Here is a 12,384-nt window from a genome sequence, read left to right on the forward strand (position 1 = left end):
AAGCATCCAGTATCGTGCATCGAACCTGGACTGGCAACTCGTTTCTTACATGATATTTTACATGTTTCAATATCATTCTCCCAAATCTTCCCACCCTCTCCCTCTCCCACAGAGTCCATAAGACTGTTCTATACATCAGTGTCTCTTTTGCTGTCTCGTACACCAGTTATTGTTACCATCTTTCTAAATTCCATATATATGCGTTAGTATACTGTATTGGTGTTTTTCCTTCTGGCTTACTTCACTCTGTATAATAGGCTCCAGTTTCATCCACCTCATTAGAACTGATTCAAATGTATTCTTTTTAATGGCTGAGTAATACTCCATTGTGTATATGTACCACAGCTTTCTTATCCATTCATCTGCTGATGGGCATCTAGGTTGCTTCCATGTCCTGGCTATTATAAACAGTGCTGCGATGAACACTGGGGTACACGTGTCTCTTTCCCTTCTGGTTTCCTCAGTGTGTATGCCCAGCAGTGGGATTGCTGGATCATAAGGCAGTTCTATTTCCAGTTTTTTAAGGAATCTCCACACTGTTCTCCATAGTGGCTGTACTAGTTTGCATTCCCACCAACAGTGTAAGAGGGTTCCCTTTTCTCCACACCCTCTCCAGCATTTATTATTTGTAGACTTTTGGATCACAGCCATTCTGATTGGTGTGAGATGGTACCTCATAGTGGTTTTGACTTGCATTTCTCTGATAATGAGTGATGTTGAGCATCTTTTCATGTGTTTGTTAGCCATCTGTATGTCTTCTTTGGAGAAATGTCTATTTAGTTCTTTGGCCCATTTTTTGATTGGGTCATTTATTTTTCTGGAGTTGAGCTGTAGGAGTTGCTTGTATATTTTTGAGATTAGTTGTTTGTCAGTTGCTTCATTTGCTATTATTTTCTCCCATTCTGAAGGCTGTCTTTTCACCTTGCTAATAGTTTCCTTTGATGTGCAGAAGCTTTTAAGGTTAATTAGGTCCCATTTGTTTATTATTGCTTTTATTTCAAATATTCTGGGAGGTGGGTCATAGAGGATCCTGCTGTGATGTATGTCAGAAAGTGTTTTGCCTATGTTCTCCTCTAGGAGTTTGGGCTTTCTAATCTCTCCTTGCTCTTCTTTGGAACTCTGCATTCAGATGGGTATATCTTCCCTTTTTTCCCACTTAGCCAAGAAAAGTTTAACAAAGGTGAAAAACTCATGCTTCCTGACTTTAAAACATATTTAAATGTACAGAAATCAAAACAGTGTACTACTGGCATAAAGGCAGATATCTAGACCAATAGAACAAAAGAGAGACTTAAGAAATGAACCATCATATATAGGGTCAAATGATCTTCTATAAAGGTACCAAGAATAGTCATTTGAAGCAAGGACAACCTCTTAAACATATGTTGGTAGGAAAACTGGATACCCACATGTAAAAGCATATATTTCAATCTTATCTCACTCCATTCATAAAAATTAACACCAATTAGATTAAAGATCTAAATATAAGAACTAAATCTACAAAACTCCTAAAAGGAAATATTGAGAACATCTTCGTGATATTGAATTTGTCAGTGATTTCTTGGGCAGGACCCCAAAAGTACTGAAATCAAAAGTAAAAACAGCCAAATGGGGCTACATTAAACTTCAAACCTTTGTCATTAAATGAAACAATCAAAAGAATGAAACCGCAATCTACATAATAGGAGAATGTATTTGCAAGTCATATATCTAATAAGAGATTAATATCCAGAATATATAAGTAACTCCTAGAGCTCAACAACAACACAAAACTCAATATTTTAATGCACAAAGGATTTGAATAGACATTTCTTCACAGAAAATATATGAATGGACAATAGGTATATGAAAAGATGTACTGCTGCTGCTAAGTCACTTCAGTCGTGTCCGACTCTGTGCGACCCCATAGACGGCAGCCCACCAGGCTCCCCCGTCCCTAGGATTTTCCAGGCGAGAACACTGGAATGGGTTGCCATTTCCTTCTCCAATGCATGAAAGTGAAAAGTGAAAGTGAAGTCACTCAGTCATGTCCGACACTCAGCGACCCCATGGATTGCAGCCTTCAAGGCTCCTCCATCCATGGGATTTTCCAGGCAAGAGTACTGGAGTGGGGTGCCATTGCCTTCTCTGGAAAAGATGTACAACATCACTAATTATTAGAGAACTGCAAATCAAACTCATGATGAAATATTACCTCATACCTATTAGGATGGCTACTATCAAGAAAACAGAAAATAATGTATATTGAAAAGATGTGGAAAAATTAGAATGCTTTGGATTATAAAATATTGCAAATGCTGTGTAAAACAGTATGAAACTCATTCAAAAAATTAAAAAGAAAACTATGCTGTTTTACAACAATCCCATTTCTAGTTTTATAGCCAAAATAATTGAAAGTAGAGTCTTGAAGAAATATTTGCATATCTTTATTCATAGCAGCATTATTCACAATAGCCAAGAGGTGGAGTCAACCAAAATATCCACCTTGGATGAATAAACTTAATTTAAAACAATATTAAATATTCAAAATGGAATATTATACCACCTTAAAAAGGAAAGAAATTCAACATATGCTATTACATAGATAAACCTAGAGAACATTATGCTAAATGTAATAAGCCAATCACAAAAGTACAAATACTGTATGATTCCACTTATGTGAAGTATACAAATAGTCAAATTCACTGAAATGGAGAGTTATTGGTTATTAGTTAATGGTTATTAGGGATGAGAGGAGAGTGGGAAAAGGGGAGTTAATGTTCAGATTTACAACTGAGAAAGTTCTGAAGATCTGAATATAATAAATATTATTCAACTTTACACTTAAAAATGGTTAAGATGGCAAACTCTATGTTTTGTGGTTTGGTTTTTTTTTTTTTTTTTTTTTTTACCATACTGTAAATAATATGCTCAGACCAGTAAGCTGGTTCAAGGATAAAGAGAAGTAGGGCATAAAGTAGGGCAGCCTCAGTTGAGAGAGCTGAGATCAGCTGTCCCCAGCCAACCTGTTAGCTAACTGGGAGTAATAAATGTCTTAATCTGCTGAATTTTGGGATGGTTGCTTATGCAAAAATTGTAATTCAATCCAGAATTAAACAAAATTGTGGGACTTATAACACAATTGTATACAACCTTAAGAATGGAAAAGAAGTGATTAGGCAGAAAAATCACATGTTGTATAAAGAATTTTTTTTTCTCTACTGAACTATCCTAAAACTGATTACTTTTAGTAGCTTCTATACCTCTTATTTATTCACTTTATTATAAAATATTAAATTGTAACATACAAGTTATTCACATCTCAGTATTATTATCAAGGTAGATTGGTAGATTTATCAATTTATTGGATTTTTGTGGCTACCTAAGTTTAATGCATATGATTCTATCACATATACTTCTTAAGGACTCACTAGAGACTGTACAGAGAAGGCGATGGCACCCCACTCCAGTACTCTTGCCTGGAAAATCCCATGGATGGAGGAGCCCGGTAGGCTGCAGTCCGTGGGGTCGCTCAGAGTCAGACACGACTGAGTGACTTCACTTTCATTTTTCACCTTCATGCATTGGAGAAGGAAATGGCAACCCACTCCAGTATTCTTGCCTGGAGAATCCCAGGGACGGGGGAGCCTGGTGGGCTGCCGTCTATGGGGTTGCACAGAGTCGGACATGACTGAAGCGACTTAGCAGCAGAGACTGTAAGGCATTGGTGATATATTAATATTTTTGAAAAAAAAATAAATGGGATTAATGATTGTATGGATCTCTCAATAGTTTTTTCAAGAGAGTAACTAGTTGATGTATGTAATATGTAATTAGAATGGTGATAAGTACTTCAGAGAAAAACTATATTTTTGGATATGATATAAGACATGACCAAGCCATGAAGTAGATAGAAAACCATAAGAAAAAATAAGTATTGTGCTTTCATCATCATATAATAGCCATTATTTATTGAACACTGAACACCTACTAGACATAATTTTAAACACATTACATAAAACTAGTAGGTATGTTACTGGCCACATTTTACATATAAACAAGGTAACAGCCTAAACTTTCATAGCTAGAAAGTGATGGAGCATGGATTTGAACCTAGGAAACTGGATATAAAAGTTGAGATTTTTAAAGATTAATTGGTATTTTTGATCACTGAAAAGTATATAGGTACATATATGTATGTATTTTTCAGTTCAGTTCAGTCGCTCAGTCGTGTCCGACTATTTGCGACCCCATGAATCGCAGCACGCCAGGCCTCCCTGTCCATCACCAACTCCCAGAGTTCACTCAGACTCACGTCCATCAAGTCAGTGATGCCATCCAGCCATCTCATCCTCTGTCATCCCCTTCTCCTCCTGCCCCCAATCCCTACCAGCATCAGAGTCTTTTCCAATGAGTCAACTCTTCGCATGAGGTGGCCAAAGTACTGGAGTTTCAGCTTTAACATCATTCCTTCCAAAGAAATCCCAGGGCTGATCTCCTTCAGAAAGGACTGGTTGGATCTACACAGACATATACACAAATATTGGAAATGTCAAGTCACTCCAGTATTCTTGCCTGGGAAATCCCATGGACAGAGAAGCCTGGTGGGCTAGAGTCCATCGGGTTGCAGAGAGTCAGACATGACTTAGGGACTATCAGCAATGGCATACACAAATATACTATTTATTTGTTTAACATAGACTTCATGAGAACTTAGCAAGCATTGTACTAAGTATTAAAGGTACATAAATACATTTTATTAGCTAAGCAAAGAAGAAATGGTGAGCAATGGAGTAATAGAATTCCACTAAAAGATGACAATATGGGCAAATTCCTGATAAGAGAAGAATCCTGGGGTAAATTCTGAAGTGAAATAGGCTGGCATAACTAGAAACACATGGGATGGAGATAAACACATGGGGCGGGACTGTGAGGTAAGGCAGAAATACAGACACTTTCAGTACCATCAGGTCCTTTTAAGATATGTTCATATTTTTGTTTTCATATTGGACAAAATTGAAGCCATTGAAATATTTTTAATAAAATAGTGATAGTAATATTTGTACTTCTATAAAACTTCATTTTGTATGACAGGTGTTTTAGTTTAGGAAGTCTCTTTATACTTAAATTCATCTTTAATACACAAATGTGATAACTTCTAAATATTTACCACATCATGCTTTTTTCAGTGTAGTCATATAAACCATTTTATAGCAATTTTTATCTTCTATCTTATGTCTTGCTTTTTAAATTATGACACGTGTGCTGTTCTAAGTCACTTCAGTTATGTCCGAATCCTTGCACCTCTATGGAATGTAGACCACCAGGCTCCTCTGTCCATGGGATTCTCTAGGCAAGAATTCTGGAGTGGGTTTCCATGCCCTCCTCCAAGGGATCCTCCCGGCCCAGGGATTGTCTCCTGCATTGGCAGGTGCATAATTTACCACTATCTGGAAAGCCCCAAATTATGACATAAAATTGTTTATATGTGATGTATGACAACATTTTCATGATTTGTCTCTGAAAGTTTTGTACTTTCTGGAAAGCCAGGATTGTATCATACTGGAAATATTTTCCCTTTTATTTTGTTCCTGGATATAACCCAGTGGACTCTGAGCACAGCATGACAAATTGATTTGACTCCTACATTTTTCAGGGAGGGGGCAGGGGCACCACCTTGAAGCACCTATTCTCCTATTCTGTTCACAAAAGTAGGGAAGAAGAAAAGTAATATGCAAATCACAAGGTCAGCATAGACAGTCTTCTGCTCAGACTTTCCAAGAGTTAAGGGCAAAGCAGCCTCTACTCACCAAGGTTTCTCACTCCACTTCAGGGTCTGAAGTCTAGGAGATTATCAGTGCTGAACTAATGTTTGCAGACCACAATGATTATACTAAACCCAAGCTTGAAGGCTCGTCTCATCTATTTCCATTGTTTTCTCTTTCTGCAGATGAAGCCCAAGGTGGGACAAACTAACTCTCAAGAACATATATTCTACAACATGCTCTCCAAAGTTAAACTAGTCTCAAAAACACAATTTGCAAATGGTCAGATCAAAGAAGAAGAACTAGTCTGACCACTTCAAAAATGTAATATGAGAAAGAGTTCTTTTTTTTTTTTTTAATGGCAACAGAAAGGACTTTGAATTGTCTTATAATAGCAGTTAAATGGTTTAGTTCAAATATGACCAAAACTTTTCTAAGAATTAGCAGTTAGTTGGAATTAGTCATCTATCTCTGCCCCAGGAAACAATTGGTTAATTGAGGTTAAGAAGCATGTTGCCCTACTGTGTGATTCTTCCATGTGTACTCAACTGTGTATATTGGAGACTGGCAGGAAATAGACACTCATGAAATCTGGGTAGACTGAATAAATGAATTTATGAAAGAATAAAAGAATAAATCAGTCTAGACGACTCAGGTTAGAGGCAAATTGTCCTTGTTTTCCTCAGGTCTTACAGTGATTTATGAATGATTAAATTGATGTATTAGAATTTCCCTGTCCAGTGTAATAGAAAGATGTGTGGCTGGGTAATAGAAAAGTCAGAGCTTTCCAATTTGATAGTGAAAAAAAGTGCTGAATAATTGAGTTGGAGTTGAAATGGTGTTACACATAACTAGAGAAGTGGCACATTTAAAGAGCTCTTTCTTGGAAATTTAAGTGATCCCTTGGTCAGTACAAACCTTAATAGCTTTTAAGAAACCTGCTGTGGCTGAGAATGAGTTGGCCATCCATGAGCGGTTACTAGTGGTCTTTCTCACAACTATATTGCACTGACATTAGCTACACCCTATGATGGTAGATTCTGCAGACAGCCTGTGGATGGAGCACATTTGGTAACTGAAAAACCCTGCCACCTGCGGAGTCAATCCCTACAGTGCAGGTTTAGTTGTTAGATTGGCATTTCTTTTACAATACCCATCTTACAAACTGAATGATTGTCCTTGTTTCAGTATCTTTTTCTCACACATTTATTGTTCACGTTAATTTTATTTTAAAATCCTATAATAAACATAAAATAACTGCAACCAAGTAGCTCACTTCAGTTTTAATATCTAAACACAAAGCCTGTATACTTAAAAAAAAAATCATTTCCTAATGCAACTTAATTTACTTTTCTTATGTTATGTTAGAAATATGACATACATAAAGCAGTGTTTTAAATCTTACCTATTTAACTTAATTTCTTTTCTTACCCAAAGATGTTCAAGACATGAAAAACATTAATTCTAATTAACTCACATTCAGACAGTATATTTTTTTTCATTTTCCTACTTATAGTGTCAGATTACTTAAGTAATGTCAGTATCTGTGATTTTACTGGGAATGTTTATTTCAACAAGGCCTTAGAACAATTGGTACTTACATCTCAAGTCTCTTAAGACATCACAGCTCCAAGAGTATTCCTAGCACCAGCAGTACCAATATCAACCAAAATTTTTAGATATACAAATTCCTGGGCCACACCCCAGACCAAATGAATCAAAACATCTCAGGGTAACATCCTATGGAATATGAAAGTCTGAGAACTGCCACTCACTCAAGAGAAATAGAATTTTAGCATATTCTGTTCCAGGAAAATGGAGCAAAAAAAATTTATCAGAATTTTTTTCCTTCTTTTGTTGCGCTGCTATGTAATGCTACTTTATGTGCTTTTAAGTAATATTACTAAAAGCCCAAACTGAAATTCTTAAAACCACATGAACAGTATTTAAATTATTAACATTTAACTTCAAGGTTCTCCTAAAAATATTTTTTGCTGCCTAAAATGTAACATATGTACATTTATACCTCTGTCAGAACAAAATCTTTAATTGTATATTCTAAAAGATCAACTAATTCACTTCTTTAATTATCTTTAAACAAATAAACATATGCTAATATATATGTGGAATAAGGAAATGTCACAAGCACCAATAGGGCAACTGTAATTTGGCCTTTGATGGCATATTTTTTTTAAGAGTGATGTGTGCCACAACCTGAGAATAAGTCAGATATTAAATAAGTCACACAAAAGAAGGAGACAGATTAGTTATTTATCTTCATTTGTGCTTTAGGTATTTCTGTTGCCCTTTAAGGCATTCATCTAGTGGATATTCTATAAATAGTAAATAATGATTGTGACAAATTGTGTCTGACATCACTGTGGAGAGCTGAGACCATACAATAATATTAATATCATGAAAGTAAAAGGTGTTCATTTGAAGGTAACTGTATTCACAAATGAATAGGACATACACACACACACACACACACACACATATATATATACACACACGTTATTACTAAAGGTGAAGAAGTAACTAGCCAGAGAGAATATTTAGAAAAAAAATTGGTGGCACTGGTAAGGTACCCTGAGGAACTGTTATTAAGCATTTTCTTTACCTCTAGACCTTAAATCAATTTTATTTTCATATAAAAAGATATGGAGCTCATAAAAAATTAAATCATTAATAATTTTACAGTGGCATACCTGACAGTTCTGACAGCCACATGTGGTAGCTTAGAACTATATTCCTTTGCCAGCTAAAATATTAATATAACATTGACTATCTTTTTCATAGTCTATAAGGTCCTGAAATTATTATGAAATCTGGGTTTGCCTTCAGGCGATTTGGTTTAGTTACTATACCAGCAGGCAGTTCTTGTGTATTTGTTTTCTGAAGGATGGATGATTTTTGAAGCAAAGGCAGAGAAGTCCTAATAAATCATATCTTTATGAAATATTCATTATATCTGAATATTCTTTACAAGGCTTCTGTCAGAGGAATTAAAATAAAGAATGTTAAAAAAAACATTTAGTAGCAAATTGACAAAGCACTTTATAAGCTAGAAGAGTTTTGGGGTCTAACCAGAAAAGTTTTCAAAAGAGATTCTGCCCACTCTTATTAGACAAGAAGGAGTACAAATGAAATCAAAAGGCCTTTTGATTGCCTTTTTCAGAAGTATATTATATCCTATTACTCTCTTCTGGACATTATCATTTTTAACCAGAGAATTCATAATGTTTACTGCTTAGAACTGATAATTTGTTGGACACAAAAGACTGGTAAAGTGGTCCTTAGGTCCAAAGATCCTCAGATCAGGCCTACTAAGGCAAGTAGATGTGCCATGATATATCCTTGTGTGACGTTAAGCACAGATTCTAGAGTCTAACTGCCTGGGTCTAAATTTCAGCTCTGATAGATAAATTTGCTTCTATCTGCTATAATTTCCTCACTTGTTAAATGGAAGCTTTATTAGATACCTAGCTCATGTGGTCATTTTTAGTATTACATGAATTAATATATGCTAACTGCTAATAAAAGGACAAACATTAAGTACTACAAATCTTGATTAGTATAAAGGATAAAAAAGACACTATCCAAGAATCCCTGATAAATTGATGAGTGTGCTTGCTTTGTGTATTTTAAATCTTTTATTTAATCTCATATGTACACAGCCAATACCACTCACGGGTTTTGGTTAGACAGAGATTAAACTCATCACACATGTGTTACTCCCGCCCTTTACTCTAAGATCACCTTAAATGGCTAACCTATGGCCAAAAGTCCCTGGCTGTGTAAAGAATACTTTTTTTTTTTTTTTCCCTAGCTGGTGCTGGTACATCATGGTCTAGCTTTTAGCTAGCCCCTCTCAAAGGATATGGACTCTCATGAAGGCAATTTTTACATTCTTAAGATTCATTTCTGGATAATTAATGACTTTCTTAACACCACTTCAGTTTAAATAGCTCATGTGCAACCTGCTGAGAAACTCTTTATTTGGGCATAGAAATTAATGATGCAGACCATTTTATTTCTCCCAAGTGCAAGGGTTTATGAGAAATAAAAGAATGGTGCTGACAGACAAAGTCAGTTATAGTATCACACTGCTGTGGAATATTTCATAAAGCTTCAGTTGTCTTAGTAGTGTATTTGCTTTTGACAGTTCATGGTAATTGTGGTGGAAAACTTAAAGGCAGGAAAAGAGAATCATTCTGGATCTGAAAATGAAGAATGTATTTATTTAAAGCAGAATATTATATTATATGTGGAATTTGGCAAACGTATAAAAGAAATTCTCATCTTCTTAGAAAAATGGAAGGTAACATTGATAAAGATAAGATCCTGTATATCATGTTATTTTTCCAAAGCAGTATTTTTGACCCAAAGTTATCTCAGGTGAAACCAGAGATATGTATGCCACAAATAGAAAATTCTTCCTCTAGTTCACAGCAAGCTCAAAGCACTGGGCTTATTACACAACCTGATGATGTTAGTTGTCACTCTGAGTTGCAAACAATATTTAAATGGAAGCAAATGAAAATATTACCTCCAAAGGCAGTGGCACCCCACTCCAGTACTCTTGCCTGGAAAATCCCATGGATGGAGGAGCCTGGTGGGCTGCAGTCCATGGGGTCGCTAAGAGTCGGACCCGACTGAGTGACTTCACTTTCACTTTTCACTTTCATGCATTGGAGAAGGAAATGGCACCCGACTCCAGTGTTCTTGCTTGGAGAATCCCAGGGACAGCGGAGCTTGGTGGGCTGCTGTCTCTGGAGTCACACAGAGTCGGACATGACTGAAGCGACTTAGCTTTTTAGCTTTATGCTCTTTCAATCTTCTGGCCTTCATTTAGGTCTAAAGTAACAGTTAAATGAAATGGGATTTATTAGGGGCCATTATCAATCTAAATTATAGGGATGTATGATTGAGTGAAAAAACACTGTAGGCAGGATATCTCAGCTTTACTCCATGATTCCAAACTCACTACACTGTATTAGACAAAAAGCTTTCAGCCATGTTATTTTAGCTGTAAATGGTGATTATATAATCTACAATATTGAATCAGCAACCTTTATGTGGCTCTACTGTTTATTGGGAATTACCTTAAATCCTTCTTAGGATTATATGGTGGTGGTGGTGGTGGTTTAGTCACTAAATCGTGTCCGACACTTGCGACACCATGGACTGTAGTCAGACAGTCTCCTTTGTCCCTGGGATTTCCCAAATAAGAATACTTGAATGGGTTGCCATTTCTTTCTATAGGGGATCTTCCTGACCCAGGGATTGAACCTGAGTCTCCTGTACTGCAGGCAGTTTCTTCACCACTGAGCCGCCAGGAAAGCACTCTTAGGATTATGGTGAGTGTTAAATAACTTATATGTGCAACTTTTAATAATCATAAGATTTATACATTTGTTAGCTGGCACAGGTGATTATCATCCTTCACCCCTCTCCGCACATTATCATATCTAGGTTTGTTTACTGCTGCTGCTGCTGCTAAGTCGCTTCAGTCGTGTCTGATTCTGTGTGACCCCATAGATGGCAGCGCACCAGGCTCCCCCGTCCCTGGGGTTCTCAAGGCAAGAACACTGGAGTGGGTTGCCATTTCCTTCTCCAATGCATGTAAGTGAAAAGTGAAAGTGAAGTCTCTCTGTCATGTCCGACTCTTAGCTATCCCATAGACTGCAGCCTATCAGGCTCCTCCGTCCATGGGATTTTCCAGGCAAGAGTACTGGAGTGGGGTGCCATTGCATTCTCCAGGGTTTGTTTACTAATTAGAACCTAATTAGAATAGATACTGAAGAAAGTATTTGGCTGTAGGAAATCAGATTTTTAAGATTTTGTTCATACCAACTCTCACACACAAATTTCTACCAACATTCCGAAGATATTATTAGACTTTTCTCAAATGTTAACCCTATGATTTGTTCAAGAGACCATTTTACAAAATTTGTCTCAACTTTTCTTTGCCATCTTTTTAACATCGTGTATTAATTTGCAGAGCAAAGTTATGGCTAGAACAGAATTTCCATATGAATAAAATATTATTCATTTATTATTAAAAGAGCATATATTTGACAATGTAAATATGAAACATAAAGAATATTGACAAAAATGAAATTAAATTGTCATTCAGCTGTTAATCGGCACTTTCATATTTTTTTCCTTAAAAAATGAACACAAATTCTAACTTCATAAGAAAATACTGTTTTATATCTTGGCCTATGCCAGTGTGAATGGTTTTCTTTTTACATCTCTAAACTTAGGATGGAAATAAATAAATAAATAAAAACAAATATGTATAATTTTCCTAGTTAAACATAAGATTGCTAATACATGCTTACATTGCAGGTAACCTATCACTCCTGCTTTTTTTGATGGACAAAATGAAAATATTTTCATTGACCTCTTTCTCTCAAAATATTGATTAACAACTTTTGACAACTCTGTTTTCTTAGGTTAATTTCACATGTCAAATATTTAATAAATATTATGGCCCAGCCCTCCATATCCATGGACTCAACCCACAGATTCAACTAGCCTCAGACAGAAAATATTATTAAAAAAAAAAAACAAAACAAAACACATAGCCCAAAGCAAGACATGAATTTGCCATGAACTGGCAGTATTTACAAAG

General features: G+C 36.0%; 1 long non-coding RNA gene across 2 annotated transcripts in view; it reads right to left on the reverse strand.

Annotated features, from left to right (window-relative positions):
- Window positions 1-2,408: 2,408 nt before the first annotated feature.
- Window positions 2,409-12,384, reverse strand: part of LOC147349338 (uncharacterized) — a 97,005-nt gene continuing 87,029 nt past the window's right edge. Inside the window, exons 3-4 of one of the 2 annotated variants that reach the window (XR_015150364.1) lie at window positions 4,370-4,499; window positions 2,409-3,693 (exon numbers count right to left, since the gene is read on the reverse strand). This is a non-coding gene — a long non-coding RNA (uncharacterized LOC147349338). Of the gene's footprint in view, window positions 4,500-12,384 lie in introns of both variants that reach the window. The other variant, XR_015150363.1, reaches the window with a different exon arrangement.

Source organism: Bos grunniens, chromosome 21 (assembly GCF_055505025.1).
Source record: "Bos grunniens cultivar Pamir isolate PY7600 chromosome 21, Bosgru_T2T1.0, whole genome shotgun sequence".
NCBI lineage: Eukaryota > Metazoa > Chordata > Mammalia > Artiodactyla > Bovidae > Bos > Bos grunniens.